The 18,668-nt window shown below is 32.3% G+C and overlaps 1 long non-coding RNA gene and 1 pseudogene across 1 annotated transcript; one reads left to right on the forward strand and one right to left on the reverse strand.

The window, feature by feature from the left end:
* Window positions 1-5,199: 5,199 nt before the first annotated feature.
* Window positions 5,200-6,635, forward strand: LOC133187810 (uncharacterized). Its single transcript, XR_009721251.1, has 3 exons — window positions 5,200-5,276; window positions 6,380-6,471; window positions 6,599-6,635. It is a non-coding gene; the product is annotated as an uncharacterized LOC133187810 (long non-coding RNA).
* Window positions 6,636-9,796: 3,161 nt separating this feature from the next.
* LOC133188052 (fibrinogen-like protein 1) lies at window positions 9,797-18,340 on the reverse strand (annotated as a pseudogene).
* Between the last annotated feature and the right edge of the window lie 328 nt (window positions 18,341-18,668).

Consider the following 18,668-nt stretch of genomic DNA (forward strand, 5'->3'; position numbering starts at 1 on the left):
TAGAACCTATTCACTTTGAAAAGTTTTTAAAATGGATTTGAATGTTTTTTGTCAAATATAATAAAACAACTTGATAGGTATAAGCAAAGGAAATAGAAGACAATGTTTCCATTACATGTTAGGTGTGATCGAATTGACTACTCAAAAGTCTTAATTTTAAACTCTGGTGAATTAGAACGATGAGTAACATTAATATTTTGTACTTGGAAAGTTATCTCTCTTACCACAGGGTCGGTCCCCCTTAAGAAGATGCTTGAGTTTCTGATTGACAATATCTACAGTGTACAAGTACATGTATGTATTTTTTGGAGAACAATCTGTTGGAATTCCCGTCGATACTAATTGTGTCCCGTTAAAAACAGGCCAGTTTTTGTATTCATATGAAGCAGAGTTTAAAAAAAAAATCATTCCTACGTTGTTTCGATTTATATATTCTTTGAACTCGATAAAAACACAACAGAGTGTGACAGATCTGTTTCATATTTGGATATTTTTCTAGAAAAGGATATTAGATTAATCACAAACTAACAACAAAACTTTATGGTAAACCTGATGATTTCAACATTTCTATTGTCAACTTCCCTTATTTATTTAGCAGTATACCATCATTCACCTACATATGGAGTTTATTTCTCCCAATGAAAGCGATATGGAATAGCATATTCCACGTACAAAACGAGGAAAGCTATTGATAAATCAGTTGCTGATAAAAAATCATCAACAATATCGTTTAAAGTCAACGTCTCGCAAACTCCATGGTCGATACAATGACCTTCTCAACATGTACAGTCTATCGTAATAATTCGAATATTGACTGACGTTTTTCATACGAATTGTTAGGCCATTATTTTCATACTGAATTGTCTACGAATTTTTTAGTTTGCTTAATCATGACAAGGCGGGTATGTTAAGACTACACACAAAGGAACAAAGGACAAGATTGGCTAAGACCCCTTTTTGGCCCTTGATTTATGGTGTCTCCAGGAGAGATGCAATAGTTCATCAACACTAACCTGTTGTCATCCCTCTATCAAAATGAGTATTGATTCTATGTTATGGGGTACGCAGGTAAGTCACAAAATATGTCAATTTCCGAATTTTCTCCTTTTTATGCAAATTTTCATTAATTTCAAAGCACATTTTGTATCAGAAAACACAGAGCATAAACTTGCCTATCTACCAAATTTATATATTTAATGCACTAGTATTCGATGCTACTGATGAATAAAAATCTCAGATAGGCAAGCTTGTGCTCTATGTTTCCCAAAGTGAAAAGTACCTCAAATTTGACAAAATTCCATCAGAATTGAGGAAATTCGTAAAATTATCCAACTTTGGCGCCCTCTTTTGGCCTCCCTGTACTATTTGAATCAAAATTATTGCTGGTTTTAAAACAAGCAAAATTTAAAGTTCTTTTCTGTTACCATACCTTGTCCTTTCTTCTTGTCTTTCCAATATGACGTCATAGTAAGCTATATGATGTGAAATTTATAAATAAAAATTTTTTATTGAAAGATTTTTTTGAAGTCTTTAAAATACATATATAGAAACATACAAAACGTAATATAAACTATTCATTTTTTGGATGGTAGTATCTCGTTATAACGAGTTAGTTATCTCGTTATAACGAGATAATTATCTCGTTATAACGAGTTAGTTGTCTCGTTATAACGAGATCCTTTTTGGGTATAGAATGAAAGTTTAATATCTAAAGTTTACAATATGATAAACATTACTTAAGGTGTATTTCAAGCATAAATTTTGACAAGAAATGTGTATTGTATGTTGAGACAGGATTTTTGATATTTTCACTCGAGCTTCGCACTCATGAAAATATAAAAAAAATTCCTGTCCCATTCGTGAAATAAATTCCATATCAACTATAAAACATTGAATATCCTCTATTTATTACCCCCCCCCCCCAAAAAAAAATCATCAATCTCTTTTTGAAATAAAAATTATATGCTTGTAAAGTATACATAATAAATATTGTGATGAGGAAAATAATTAACGACATTGCTTCAATGATGTATTAGTAATATAAATGTAGTATTAGACCTATTTGTTCATCAATCCTAAATAAAAAGATTATAAAAGTGAACTGGCTTTGTAAACTCTGTAAACTTTTTTTTGTCTTGTAAACTCTGGTTTGACGTTCTGACACTATGTGGTAAACATATAGGATCCGCCAAATAGACGTGAATCTCAAATAGGTCTCCGTGAATCTCCACAACTTGGACCCCCCCCCCCCCCCCCGCAAAAAATATAAACAGTGAATCATGACAGAATATTAAATAAAATGTCAATATCAGCAGATCAGATTTAACGTCTTATTACTTAAAAGGATGTAATATCATTTTTGCTTCACCATTCCTCATTATCGTGGACAATATGCATATTAAGCTAAGTCACAAAGTTCAATGGTTGGGGGGGGGGGTTAAACCAAGTAAAATATTTGACAAGTAAAAAGAAAAAAAATAGATTTGATATTCCAACTACGAGTATTCGCCATTATTTTCGGGAGATATTTACTCAGGTAAAAAAAATATGGAGGAAGGGCACAAAGATACTCTTGACCGCCCCCTTTTCAAAAGTGGTGGTGTGGACATTAGCCCCTCTATTACTACGCCTATGATCTAACTGCTGATGTCTCACCATCCCCCGTCTTCAAAACATTTCTGAATCTCAGAAGTAACATATGTATAACACTGTAATCTATATATTATATGTTGCATAAACGATATGTTGCACTTATATTGTCTCTGATATTTAATTTTAGTGGTATAGAAATTGATATATGAAAGTGTATAAGTCGTCCAAAACATATCGAAATAGTGTCATTCATCAGAAATAGTTGTCATAAATAAATTGCCAAAGTTTGAAGCAAGTATGTTTGGCAATATTATTTTAAGAAAAATATCGCGTCCTAATGCAACAATTTGAGGAGGAGTTCACGAAAATGTGTGAATGTGTTCGCCTTAGAGTTGCTATGATTATTGACAGCGAGATAGTTCAAGATTTAATCAAAAGTAAACCCCAGAGCAAATTAAATTTTCAACCATTTATCAATTGTTCAAGTTAAATTTGACTGATAATTACTTGCTAAAAATTCAATGGCATTTAAAACTGCAGCCATTTTTATTCCGATATTGCTATTAAGTCTCAAAATAACAAGAAAACTGTCTCGTTATAACGACATAACTAACTCGTTATAACGAGATAATTATCTCGTTATAACGAGATAACTAACTCGTTATAACGAGATAACTAACTCGTTATAACGAGATACTAACTCATTATAACGAGATAATTATCTCGTTATAACGAGATACTAACTCGTTATAACGAGTTAATTATTTTTTTATCTTGTCAAAAATGAGCCTATCCGGCTTTCGTAATTTCTAAATAATTAAGATATTAATGCAAATTTCAAATGAACATATTCTAATGGAAAATAGAATACCAGTACTACTTTTTCTTTCTTTGAATGATTCTCCTTTTACATTATGAGAAAATGAAAACACTTGTCAAAGTATATATACTTATATTTGACTTTCAATAATGTTATATATATGCTCCAGTGTTCATAAAGAATAAATTCAAAAAGTAATCAAGAACATAGCCTTTATAAATATGATTCACATATATACTATGGAACATCAAAACATTCAAATAAGAATAGGAAACATAATAGAAGCATGTCAAGACCCCAAAGGGAACAATCAGATCAAACACTCGGACTTAAATTTCTGTTCACTCATTTGAGACAATCACTCCATGTGAATAATTACCAGAATTCATATGGATTCTAATAATTCTACTTTGTTATAAATATCAAAAGATAAGTTTCTCACAGAGATTCCAAAATATTACATGGAATAATCACTATCCTTAAAATTACTGACAAGACTTTTAATTGAACATTTTTTCAATTACTTGTAATTTAATTAATTACACTGAAAAAATACCATGTAATTTCAATTACATTCAATTACTTTATTTAATACACATTCATGATATATTCATGATATATCATCACCACTACCTCCCCATTTTACTGGTTTATTTTGTTAAACATATCCTCAATCTTTCAATTATACAAAATTTTAAGTTAATGCTTACAAAAAAATAATTAAATGATTGGCTTGATAATAATAAACTAGTTTCTTTCTAATCATTATGTAAATTTTGAATTTTTCGATCTCTGTTTATAAATATGAATTTTGAACCACCCTTCTTAGGTCTATTCAGCTATGAAACAGACATTTATTATATTTCAATCTTTGTTGTTTGATCAATAATAAAGAAAAAGAAGGTGTGTGTCATTAATTAAGTTCTCTCTTGTTGGGAAGAGATAATTGCCCTCCAGGTCACAGCTTTAAATTGCAATCAAAACAAATCAACTCCTCTAAAGAGATATTCATTCCATGATTTAGAAGACAAAGCCAGTGGAGATAATTATTTCAATTTAAAATGCTCCGCTAGCTTTAGAAAAGAAAAACTTTTCATTTGATAATTATTTTAACATATAAACAGAATTTTATGAATGAAATTTCTATCTGTACAATTCTGATTTATGAAGTAAAATTGTTCAAAGTAAATAGCAATTTAGGATGTTCAGGTTACCTTCAAAGGAAATATTCAATTTGAAGGGTTACAGTTGCGACTCATTTCACTCTGTTAAAATACTCACTTTCAATCAAATATCATAAGCCATGCAATTTGTGTACATGTAGGTTTTGTGTGGTGGAAACTGCATCAAACTGATCTTGGATAGTTTTTTAAGAGATTCTTTAATGTTTATAAATTAAACCACAATGATACACAATGCCTGTAGCATATTATTTCTTGTATTGCTTGTGCAGCGGCTGGGCTTATATACAAATAAATGATGTTCTGTATATTCATTGACAAGGATTATAAAAATTTTCAAAAAAATTAAAAAATGTAATTTGTAATTTAATTAATTACTTTTGCAAAGTAATTGTAATTTAATTAATTACATGTCTTAGAAAGTCTGTAATTTAATTGTGATTTAAATAAAGAATAAGTCAAAGTAATTGTAATTTAATTAATTACTTTTTAAAGTAATTGAACCCATCCCTGGTTTGTAGATATTGTCTTAGGTAGCATAATTTATATAATGTTGATCAATTTGTAGTGAAGCCTGAATGTAAGGGGAAAATTACTTAAAAGTCAAACTTTAACATTTCAGAGAGCATTTCTATTCAGTAAAAAATTTGAAGAATGCAGCAAGTTTTGGGTTGAATTTAAAGGTAAGGATGTACTAACTTTGAATAGTGAACATGGTGAACAAATGTTTTGCTGTAACAACTGTGAAAATTAAGAGTTGAACTATGACATGACACTGCTAGAAATGATGTTATGAACTTTTCACTTTTAAGATTTCTTTCATAAAACACGGGACCAATTTCAACCAAACTTTTGACAAAGCATCCTTGTTTCAAATTAATGGCCACACCCTCTTCCAAGGGGAGATAATCAAGAACTAAAAAAAAAATTCTTGCATCTTTTAAAATTCTTCGTCTAGAGAACTGCTGGTCTAAAAAGGTGAAACATATTTTTAATCATAATTAGGAATACAAATATGGAAGCAAGTCAGCTCCAACATATCAAAGTTAAAGGCAAGATTAAAGTTTTTGCGGACAAACAGATTGACAGATGGACAGGGCAAAAACTATATACCCCTGAATCTTCAATTACAGGGCATATTTTTGAATAATATACTTTCATGTAAATTAGTTGAATCTGATTCGTTGAGAAACATTTGTTAAAAAACACTATTACCCACTGAATAATAAAGCCACGCCCTACAGCGTAGCAACAGTCAACATTGCTTGACGACGGGTGACATTCCAAAAAATAGCGACTGTGCAGAATTTATGCGTGCAAGGTTCACTGTTATCTGTATTGTATAAAACATTCAGTATAATATAATAAATATTGCATGTAGTTGAGTGTAACATTGAAAATTTTCAATGTTACACTCAACTACATGCAATATTTATATATGATGATCGAAGAACAGCAGGGCTATAGTAAATCAGATGAGCATAATGTGGCTTCTGAGCCTCTTGTTAAACACTCAAGATCACAAAATTTCACTAAATTTAGGGAATTCGTAAGTATTCCATTTTGTTACTTATTGTTACCGTTCATGGTGATTTAATACTTGCAAACTGAGTTAACTGGCAACACACATTTTTTACCTTTGCTGGTGAAACATTAGTGTTTGCAACTGGCAAATCATCATGAAAGTTCATATAATATTTAATTAAATTGATGATAACATGGATAAGGCCTGGAAAGGTTGAACACCTGATGCATCCTCATGAACATTTTCATTTCTTTTTTTCAGATTTCTATGATGCAATCGGAAGAGATGAAAGACCCAACATATGGGAACTCCTCCAAGAGAAGGAGGAGAGAAGAATTAGGCGATATCGAGAGGTAAGTCACCTTGATTAAGAACTTGATCCTGACATTTTAAATGCAATAAGTTTAAACAAAGATTTAAAAAAGACTCAAAAGATCTATTTTTCTAAATTATTAAGTAATTCACTTTTTTAAATTGTAGGAGCAGGATAGAGAGAAATGAAATTATAATTTGGTACGTGAAATAAAGAACTTGAAACCAATATATGTATTTTGTTATTGTAATATAATCCATTCAAGGAAAATAATTAAAGATGGACTGCATGAGCAGAGCTGACCCTGTAATACACTGATGTGTCATTGTATTTTGTTCAACAAGGAATCAACCAAGATGTAGACCTTCTAATTCAGCTAACAGTTACTGCAGACAAATTATTCAATCACCATGCATGATTAAATTAACTGTATTGAAAGACAAGAAAAAAGTAAAAATGATATTAAGCACAACAGTAATATATACATGTGTAATTCACATATAAAGTAAAACGTGTATATTACACATGTTCAACACATGTTTTATATGTGCAAATATACCATGTGTTTATTTTCACACATGTTTAACACATGTTAAACATATGTTGAACATGTGTAAAAATAAACACCCTTTACATGTGTGCTCTTTTTATGTGTTTTACATGTGTAAAAAACATATGTTGATCACATGTTTAACATATGTTTAACACATGTTGACATTTTTCCTGTGTAGTGGGGTGCTTCTTTTAGCCTAAGACTCATTGACGTCTATCAATGAATAACAAAAGTAAATGTTTTATTCGTTGCTTTGTGATTTATGAATGTTATATTTTACAAAAAAGTGTAAAATTGCCGAATAATGATCTGGGTGCTGCCTGCAAAGGATGTGGCCAGTCTATACGGCACGGGTATTTTAAGGAAGCGTACAAATTATTTCTTGGGAAATTTAAACTTTTTAAAGAAAATTAAGTTTGATAATTGATCAAAGTCGCCGATAAAACTTTAACTATTATTAACTATTGGATAAAGACAACAGAGTGTCTGGGGCCAAGATGTGCACCACCACGATGTCATCGGGTGACTGCTATTAATGGCAAAATATTCCTTTAAAAAGTTAACAGAACAACACTACCGCGGGGTTTAATAATTTCTTTGAGTAAATAGTATAGATGAAAAACATCTCTTATGCCTAAAAAGTGCTGCTAGAATCCTACTGTCCGGTCGGGAAAATTATTACCGGGGTATTTCACATATTCGCACGAAACCTTACCCGATGTTCTGCTTCATATACATATAACCCGGGATATTTCTTCAAACCATGTTTACCTCACGATTCTAGCAACACATTCCAAATATAACAGAACGCAAGCTTTCGATATGTACGAATCTTATGTTTTTAAGCATCCAGCTTAGTGTTGTTCTTTTGCATTATTGTTGTCACGAACGACAGAGGAAAGGCCGACCGGGATACGTAAATAGCTGACTCTCTTCAATAAAAGATATTATCGATGTTATAGTTACACGATAGATATTAATTGCCTATCGGTAAATACACTCACAGTTTTTCATTCACGAGGGGCGGAACCCCGAGTGAATAAAAACTTTGAGTGTATTTACCGATAGCCAAATAATATCTACTGTGTGTAAGTTACTTGTACCAAAGGACCAATGAGAGAAAAGCAAGTTGATTATTAGCATCGCCTATTACATGGTGTAAAGGCGCGGTCGGGAGTCTGTAGTACAAATAGCTGTCTCCATTTGCAAGGATCATATTTTGCTAAGGCGCTGCTGCTGCTGCAAATCACTGATAAAAAATTCGGAATGAGTGCATGTGATGACGTACTTTCGAAATGTTGAAGACACAGAAGACATGATTTTTTGGTCAGGTACAGGGATAAGGATCGTAAACTACATGTATTATACTGACACCGTCAATTCTGAAAGAAAATTCATCTTTCGAGATCGTTATTTTTAAAGGGAGGTGTCAATGGAAAACATCGCCGTTGAAATTTTTATATATGGCAATCGACGTATAGAAACAGGGACATATATACTGTCTAATATATAGGTCCCTGAAAGACACAATGAAATGATTTCTGACATTTTAATGAAAGTTTGAAATTCTTTATCAAGTAAAAAAAACGCAGGGACTTCTGATGTTAAATTGCTACATGTACTTGGAGAAAGAAAATAGAAAGACGAGAATTCGAGATAGAACGTATCATTTACTGAATAAGGAAACGTATAGAAAAAATACGGAAAAAAAATTACGTGGCGAATTTGGCAAGTTAATGTTAGTATTTTTAAATTAAAAATGTTGACTTCATTCATTCGTCAGCCATTGCCAAGGTCTGGAAATTAACATCATTTATTTATCAGTCAAGGTCTTGTCACAGTATGGCTTGATGCCAAAAAGTGGGCCTGACTTAAAAAAGTGTGATTCTTCCGGCAAATACACCACAGCAACATCAAAGCAAAATCTAAATTTACCGCCAGTCCTATGGTACAGGAAAATAAATTAGCATACCTGTTTAACAAACTTTAACTTTAAATGAATCACACACAATATTCACGGTATTTGCTTCTAAACCCCCTTTTGCGTATCTTTTTACATGCTGTCTTAGCCAAATTCTCGTTACACAACATGATCAATTCTCAATTTACTTGTTGAACAGTTATGACGTCATGGGTCGGGAGATTTTAATTCAAGTGACAGATACAGCATAAAAAATAAAAACATAGGATTTTTGTTTATATTTGCAAGTTTCCATTCATTTTCAGGTGCTAAATTATATCTGTAAATAACAATATTAAGAAAACTTGTGTTCTAAATTTGACGTCATCTCGCCTACTATGACGTTATATTGTATCACTGATTTAGTCAAATCAGATTATCTTAGTGCTTCCTTAACACACCTGCCGGGATGCTTATTCCTCCATGGCACCGTGTCCCATCTCTAATGTTTAAAGAGTCCGTAATTGCTTTGCTCCCGATTTGTATTTTTCCAATGGACTTTTGAGTTTATTTCTGTTCGTGTTCATATTTCTTAGAAGCATGATTTTTCTATCCATTTAATATTATTTAGCAGAGAAAAAACTCAATCCAGTAATATTTAATGCATTTTTAAAAAAAATATTCACGGACTCATTCCTATTAATAGTCTTAAAATAAGCATGATGATCCGGACATCTTAAAATTCAGTTGGAGACTAAATCTTTGCCTATGATTGGGATATCTTATAAGTGCAAAACTGAACTTTTTCATTCATCTATCAAATATCAGGTAACGATGACTTTGCCTAAGGTTTTCTTTTTTTGTTGGTTTCACTAGTACTGTGATTAAACGTATTTTTAACAATTACAAAACTTAAGATTTCCTGAGTTTCAAAGTGGATGATTTGAGAGAATAGCTCAATGTCTTCCATTCTTCCCAGTCACACCTTGTCCGTAACTGTTGTCACCATACAATCCATTCAAGTTACTTCTGTGACATGAATTATACCACCAACCTCCTTTACTCCATACGGCACAATTTAAAGCTTGATGGTTATCATTGTCACGGTCGTAGGTTGTGAAAGGCATTCCATTGATACATATGTTACATGTTCCCGCAAAACTGTCACCTGATATAAATCAAAAATATACTTGAGCATAATACTAATATTTCATTGAATTTACATTTGATATACAGTCAAAACTCTCCAACTTGAAGGGACCGAGAAAATACTTCTATATAAACGGAGATTCGAGATATCCAGGGTAAAATACTAAAGGAAATAAGTAGTTGGGACTTCAAAATGACTTCGACATGGGTATTCGAGATATCCGTGTTCGAGATACCGAAGTTCAACTGTAGTTTATAAACACACTTTCTTAAATGAATTTACAAAGTTTACAAGGTGATTCAATTCCTTTAGATCATTCATTTTACTCTGCAGTTCAGTTGATATGTATATTTCATTGCAGTAGGTAGGAAGGTACATATAAACATATATTTCCTCCAGTTTGTCGCCGTTCTTATCGTTAATTGTTTCTTAACAGTAATTTACCTTGTTTTTAAATCTAGCTCTATACACATCATTCTTTTATATAAGATGTATACTTGCATACTACGTAACGTAAAAACAGAAATTTCTAGCGACCATCTAATTTTACTTGCTAATTATTAGCGATGGCCTTGGTAATGCAAAAAATAAATAACGCTAATTATTAAATCACAAATATTGTCCAAAGAAAGAAGAAGGAAATTCATCCTAATGTACGTCGCGGGTTTGACTGCAGGGCATGGAGACGGGTTCTTCGGATAAGACCGTATAAACCGAGGTCCCCGTGTCGCAGTAAGTGCTAGCACGAAAAAGATCCTTCAATGCTCAATGACCATAAGTGCCGAGTATGTGTCAATTTGCAGCCCTCCACTGGCAAGTGGTGGCTTTCCAATATGATTGAAAATTTTTAGAAGGGCCATTAAACAAAGAAATAAATCCCTTATAAGGTATGTCATGTCCTAATGCATGAACATATCCCAAAAAGCCAATTTAAGTCACACGTTAAATTAAGACCTTTGTTAATTATAAGGTAGAATAGTAGTATGCAATATCGGAAGAGGATCACACGCGGTGATTTGCTTACGTTGTGTGTTACATTGTTTCGTTTCATGATAAAATTTATTTTTATTATTCAAACAGTTCAAACGCATTATACTGATTTTATTTGACATTATTTGTGTCGGATTAATTCTTAAGGATATATAGATTGCATCTGGAGTCACTAAATAGAATAATCTTACAAAATTGTTGACTTTGGATAGCTGTTTAAATGTTTCCATATTTTATATATGTACCTACTTGTTTGTTTACTATTTAATGTCTTAGTGTTTTTAACTACTGAAGCGTATCTCAGTACAACTATGAAATGAATTTCCTTGGAATACAGCGAACTTTCACAAGCTAGAAGAAAATGCAAGACCATAAATCGTGGTCGTAAATAATTGAATCGCTAGATGTCTTACAGGACATACGAGGACTGAAAAAATCGCAAAAGGAAATCGTTGCGTATATGTTTTGATGACAAATTAAAATTATGAAACAAAAAAAAGGAATTTGTGAATTTCTGAAAATTTCAATTCTAAGGACTGTACTCTGATATTTCATGTCAAATGAGATTTCTTTTCATTACATTCTTTATTCATAAAGTAGTATTTCTCTCTCACCGGCATTTCCGGAATATCCTGAAACTTGGATCCTATAGCTGTTACTTTTATCGTCCACACTAAAGCTGCTGTATTCAGCGTACACAGTATTACCATCATGGTCCTCCAGTTCAATACGTAATGTTGTGTGTCCGTCTGCTGTCAGTTGATGGATGTACTTGTTTCCTTTATTTTTACATTAAAAAGCAAAAAATTTGAGAACAACACACACCCCCACCCCCACATATATATATATATATATATATATATATATATATATATATATATATATATATATATATATATATATATATATATATATACGAGGGTTGTCCATAAAGGTCGTGGATAAATGCTATAATTAAGTAATTTATAATAAATAAATATTAATATAAAATTTAATGAATAAAAATAATATCTTATTATAAAAAAAAATCAAAACACTATTGGTGTCAGAATTATACCGTCAAAAGTATGGATTTTGAATTTTTATTACATGTTGATGGAGACTCGGTATATTTTCTTTATAATGCCACATTACCAAGTTTGTGCAATTATACATATATGTGTTTATGAATAGACCATAATTGATAACTAGATTTATAACAACCTCATAAATAGGGATATCCTATTTTCATCAAATAACAGTGGTTTTCCACTTCTTTTAGCGTCTCCAAATTTGCACACACTGTTGGAAAGTCGTACATGTATATACCAATTTCCAATTAATGAACTAAATATATTACACTAATTTCAAGTTTCTTGAACAAATATTTTTTCTCTGACGTTGTTCCAACCATATTAAAACACAAGTTTATGATGGAATGTTGTGTCGTTCGGATGGTCGAAATCATTTTTTTTTTTTGGTCATTTTTTAAATATATTTCTTGCGGCTTTTTTCTTGATATTTTCACTATCTGTAAAGTAAGCGATATCAGAAGGATATCAGAAAATGACGATAGCCGCTTTATTTGCGACACATTTCATTTTTATTAAGCTTTGACTTTCTTTATAAAGAATCATTTTAATCAGAACATTTTATTTCCAATATATGGCATTTTAACTCTGGGCCGTGTGCATTATCTTGTACAAAAAATATTAAGTTCAAACAATAAAAATTAAACTATTCTGACTTGGATTTCATAACAAATAGTTTCATATACAAGAATTGTAAGTATTTTAGGACCATTCATTTCGACAAAAACGTCTTTGTCAACTAACTTTATGAACAACCCTCGTATATACTTGAACAATTAATATTTTGAATATGAAAATTGCTTAATTAAAAAGGATTTAGAACTGTTTTTATGTTTGTTAGCAAAACTGCAGTTTTACTTGAGCAAAGTGCTTGATACATTTTGTTATTTGTGTATATACGATGACGCGATTATAGTTATTTTGAATGAATGTCATAAAATAAGCCAGTAACAAAAAATCCAGCGATCTTCATATATATACCAGAATACATACAATGTATATATGAAAGATTTTTTTTCTATTATGCATTCATATTTTTTTTACATGTACAGTGTCATTCAGAAAAGTATCAGAAAATATTATTAGTGCTAATCATGGTATGCAATACTTATTGATTAAAAATAATTTATGCTTATAATACATGTACCTAGCCAGAATTCTGACTCAGGGATTCCAAACCCAAGTTCATAATCTGTCCAGTTCCTATAAAAGTTTTCAGATCCATCTAATCGTCTTTGTAAAATCTGAAGAAAAAGTAAGTGTATGAAGACGAATTCAAATGTTAAATCTTCGAAGAGTATGTTCACTTTATGCACACAGTGGCCTTTACGATATAACAATTAATTAATTGTCATCCTTGGCTCATTACATATACATGTATAATCATATTGTATACGATATATTGATTTTGCAAAATGAAAGAGAACCATAGGGGACCTCTATGAACCTTGCTCTGTACTAATAGAATCTATCTTGCTTTTATTAAAACAAAATTTCTTACGGTCCAAGAGTAGTCACTTTCAAATGAGCAGTAAACATTCTTCCTATCACCAGCTAACACAATACTATACACTTCAGACTTCTGGGTATAGGTTGATACACAGTCACAATCACTGCATTCATCTTAAATGATAAACCACGTACGTCTTAGCAAAAACAAACAAGAGGCTCATGGGCTACATTGCTCACCTGAGCACATAAGCTAGGAAAAAGGAGAAATCAGTTCAGTATTGAAAAGTTTCCGGGGGGGGGGGGGGTCACTAAAATTTACACTACCTCAGGATGCTTTCATTTCAATAATACTAATCCTGGCTTTGCTGTTCTTGAGCAGAAGACTTTTAAATTTTTTTCCTATGTATTTCTATGTAAAAAACTGATCGCTCATTGTTGCCCCACTCTACCCACCCTAAATTTGAACAAATTTAAATCTACACTACCTGAGGATGCTTCTACATGTATAGTAATATGACTAATCATGGCTTTGAGCAGAAGATTTTTTTCAAGATGATTCCTATATATTCTTATGTAAAACTTTGACCCTCTGTTGTGCCCCCAACCCCTGGGGGTCATAATTCGAACAAACTTAATTCTACGAAACCTAAGGTTTCTTCTGTATAAACATGACTTAAAATGGCTTAGTTATTCTTGGGAAGATTTTTTAAAGATATTTCCTATGTGACGTGTATGATCAGGCCCCCGGATCATGAAACAGACTTAGACTTAAGTCAAATTTTCAATCACCTGTAAAACGTTTCAAAATTGTCGACTTTATCTCTAAATTTGCAGATACATGTAGCAACACTTTCATAAAGCAATATTGAAAAATATTTTGATTTTGGTCTGCTTGACTTTCATAACATTTTAGAACAACATGAAGATTTTGACTTAAGCTTAAGATGTTTCATGATCCCAGGGTCAGGTTCTTACAAGGGATATATAGGTTTTCTTTTTACTCTGTCTGAGTTAATGATTGGAATGATTATTAAGACTGCTCTGTCTGAGGGTTAATCACACAATCCTATTTTTTTTCTCTCTTATCTAGAGACGGGGATTGGGTAAGGTACTACTTGCACCGTGTTTCTCACCTAGGTTTCTATTGAAGAATAAGAATCGGGTGTCTTAATCTTCTGCAGATCAACTACACCCAGAACTTAACATCAATTCCCTAGGATCTTGCCACTGGTGCTTATAACTTTTACACTTTGAGTTTGCTCTTACCCTTAACTTCTTTATTGCTGATTCAACGACCAACTTCTTTAGCTAGCTTCTGAATGCCTTACTTTCCCAAAGCTTTGCCTTATATACCCTTTGGTTAGTCCATTCCAAGGGTTGTCGGATCATTCTGCAATTTGAAGTTTTCAATGCGTTTTACAAATGCCCCTTAGCCATTACACCTATATATTCCTATGTAAAACTTTGACCTTTTGTTGTGGCCCCGCCCTACCCTCGGGGGTCATGATTTGAACAATTTGAATCTACACTACCTGAGGATACTTCTATACTAATATGACTTATAATGGCCAAATTCTTCGTTCGACAAAATTTTTTAAAGATATTTCCTATATATTCCTATGTAAAAGTTTGGTCCCCTGTTGTGTCTGCACCCAACCCGAAAGGGGTCAATATTTAAACAAACTTGAATCTACACGACCCGAGGATACTTCTATATTCATATGACTAATAATGGCTTAGCTGTTCTTCATAAGAGGATTTTAAATATATTTCCTATATATTCCTATGGTAAACTCTGACCTCCTGTTGTTGCCCTGCCCTAGCCCCAGGGGTCATGATTTGAAACAAAAATTGAATTAACACCACTATCTGATGATACTTCTTTAATAATATAATAAACATTTCCTGTATATTCCTATGTAAAACGTCGACCCCTCTTGTGACGACGCCCTACCCCTAGCGGTTATGATATAAGCAAACTGGAATCTAGAGTATGTAATAAAGCTTTCAAATAAGTTTCATCTTTTCTTGCCCAGTGGTTGTAGAGAAGAAGATTTTTAAAAGATGTCACCAAATTTTCACGAAATCTCGCGTGGCACTTCCTGTGAACAAACTTAAATCCCCCTACCCAAGGATGCATTGTGGCTAGTTTGGTTAAAATTGACCCAGTTTTTTTTTTTTTCAGAAAATGTCGAAAATGTAAAAAGGTTACAGACGACAGAAGGACGCCGGACTTTCTTTGATCAGAAAAGCTCACTTGAGCCTTCGGCTCCGGTGAGCTAAAATGTACGTATATTAATTTTGTTAAGAGGGACGATTTAGGCTGTAAGTCGATATCGAATTTTTGTATTTTAAAACATTGAAAGAATGGATGATAATAAAAGCAGTTAACAGTATCAACAGCTAGACGTTTCATTATCCATGAGACAGATTGAGTGCTAAATAAAGAATATTTAAGTATTCAAAGCAGGGATTCAAAAAATGCTGCCAAAGAGAAAATTAAAATGATAAATTGCTGAAATTGTAGATTTAAAAGGTGAGAAAAAATTCTCTCTCTCTCTCTCTCTCTCTCTCTCTCTCTCTCTCTCTCTCATAAATTTATACACCCAGGAAAGAATATGAATAATTTTCATACCAAAAGTGCAAATTTCTGTCTTTCTGTCAGCATAGCTTACACCGTCGCACCCATCCTCCTTTAGATATGAACAATATACTTTATACAAATTATGCGGAGAAACAATCATTTGTATTAACAACCTATTTTTCTTTATTTTTAGAATAACTTGAAGGTCTAATTTGCCACATTGTAGTTAATCTTGATCATTACATAACTTTATGACTTTTGTGCAAAATTGCGATTTCCAAATGAAAATAACGCAAAAGCTAATGAGCTCAGATCCTAATAATTTCATTTTTTTATTGATTGAATGCTTTTAGAGACATCAGAATACAGGGAAACAATCTTCAAGATATTTCAAAGACTTTTCATAAACCAGTTGCCATAGCCTACAAAGTTTCATCAATTTTACAATAATATTGTTATTTTCATTGTATATCGACTCGATATATCCTAGCAAACTTGAAACGAAATACACATTAGAGTCTACTACATCTACATGTATTTATAACCTGGATGTTTGAAAAACTAGAGACGTGAATGGCCAACTAACAAATAAACTATTTGACAAACGAAACTAGCTCAGCTTTTCCATCGTTAACTTCTCTATTTTATGTTCAACCTAACTTATGCTCAATCAGCTGCATATAGTGTTTCATATTTCCAAGCTGATTTGGTACAGAAGAGCATGCCCTGCGAAGGATGTTTTTTTTTAATTGAGGCACGCTAGTGACAAATAAGTTGCTGTCACAGGGTTTTCAACAATTTTGTTTAAAGTCAGCATTCCGCAAACTCTGTAGTCTTTATAAAGACCTTTGCATGCAAAAATAACTTATCTTTGGGTCGTATTTTGACTGACATGTTTCATACAATTTGATAGGTTATACTAAGTCTTATAACTAAGAATATAGAGGGTTCACGACGGGTTTGATCCGTCGAGAGGATGCTTACTCTTCATAGCAACTGACACAACTTCAGAATCTGTTATTTCCAGGGGGTCCGTGTTTTTGCCCTGTTCATAATTTGTTTTGTTTAAAGAATATATAAGATCGATCATTGTTCGTTTTCTTCAAGTTTTTCACATAATCATATTTTCATATTTATCATAATTATACATGTAGGTGGTTATTGCTTCCTGGTATGACCTAGGTAGATAGGCGTTGGCACTCTAAAGAATAGCGCCGGGTGCCGAGTAAAGGTCTAAATTTGCTACAGTATTTGACTGTACATATACTTACTGTATGTATTAAGATGGATGCAATAGAAACAAAAAATAAAAAAATATTTTCGATTTATTAAAAGTCAACATACTTTAGAAGGACCGCCGATGTCTTTCTTACAACTAAATTATTTCTGAAAACCAAAAAGATAAATCTTCTTCAATTAATGAATTCAAATTGTAAATAAAATTCTTGGAATTCTGAACCGTACTTTTAATAGTACTTGAAGATTTAATATGATACAGGTGTACTCCAGCATATCTAATGCAAGATAGGGTCTAATTTGCTAATCGTTTTCTTAAAAGTTTTATAGGAAACAAATCGAGTTTTGATGATTATTGATGAGACTGGAGTGACAAATATTTGTAATGAATGCATCATTCCACTTCTTCCGTACATTTGCTTTTTCTGTTCAAAGGTTTGATATATTGTATTTACGCTAAGGGATAGTGACTAGTAGAGGTCAAGAATAAAAGGACAATTCAGCATTTTGCATTGAACTCGATAACTTATTGTAACATAAATTTAGATAAAATTTTTTTACTTACAATTTAATGGGGTTTTTTGTGTTTTTTTTGTGTTTTTTGTTGTTGTTGTTGTTTTTGTTTTTTGTTTTGTTTTGTTTTGTTTGTTTGTTTGTTTGTTTGTTTGTTTTTTTTGGGGGTGGGGGTGGGGGGGGGGGTGGAGGGGTCCGTTGTAACACTACTGTGACATTCAACTGAAAGATTTTGAAATACCTACTATGTGATAAAATTATAACAAGTTTCGAAAACTATTTGATAATGCTGAATAACTTACTATGTGATAACGTTGACAGGAAGGTCCAGATTCAGGATCGAAAGTTGGCTTCTTTCCTTTACTACGTCGGCATTTCTCACCATCGACTGTTGAGCATAGGTCTATCGAATAGCACTGCAGATCATTCAGACATGTGGCGGCACAGCGGAGTTCGGACATTGAGTGAACTAATTTTAGCTCTGATATTGTCTGGTTTTTAATACTGTAGATTCCTAAATATACGCGAGGAATAAATTATCGCGTAATTACGCGAGAAGCACCACTCGCGAAATAAAATTACTCGCTTTTATTTTTATGGTGCTTTAATGTATGTAAAATCTCTAGATAAATCACCCATTCGCGAATTACTGTTCTCGCGGTTTGACGCCTTTGGGCTACTTCGCGATATTAAGTACTCGCGTAAAATAAGGAATTTACAGTATTATATGGCACAGTACCGACATACTTAAATTTTTTCCATGCACTGAAATTGCAGTTAATAACATAA

The sequence above is a fragment of the Saccostrea echinata genome, unplaced genomic scaffold (assembly GCF_033153115.1).
Source record: "Saccostrea echinata isolate AGI-Se365-2 ecotype Australia unplaced genomic scaffold, CSIRO_AGI_Sech_v1 ptg000015l, whole genome shotgun sequence".
Lineage (NCBI taxonomy): Eukaryota > Metazoa > Mollusca > Bivalvia > Ostreida > Ostreidae > Saccostrea > Saccostrea echinata.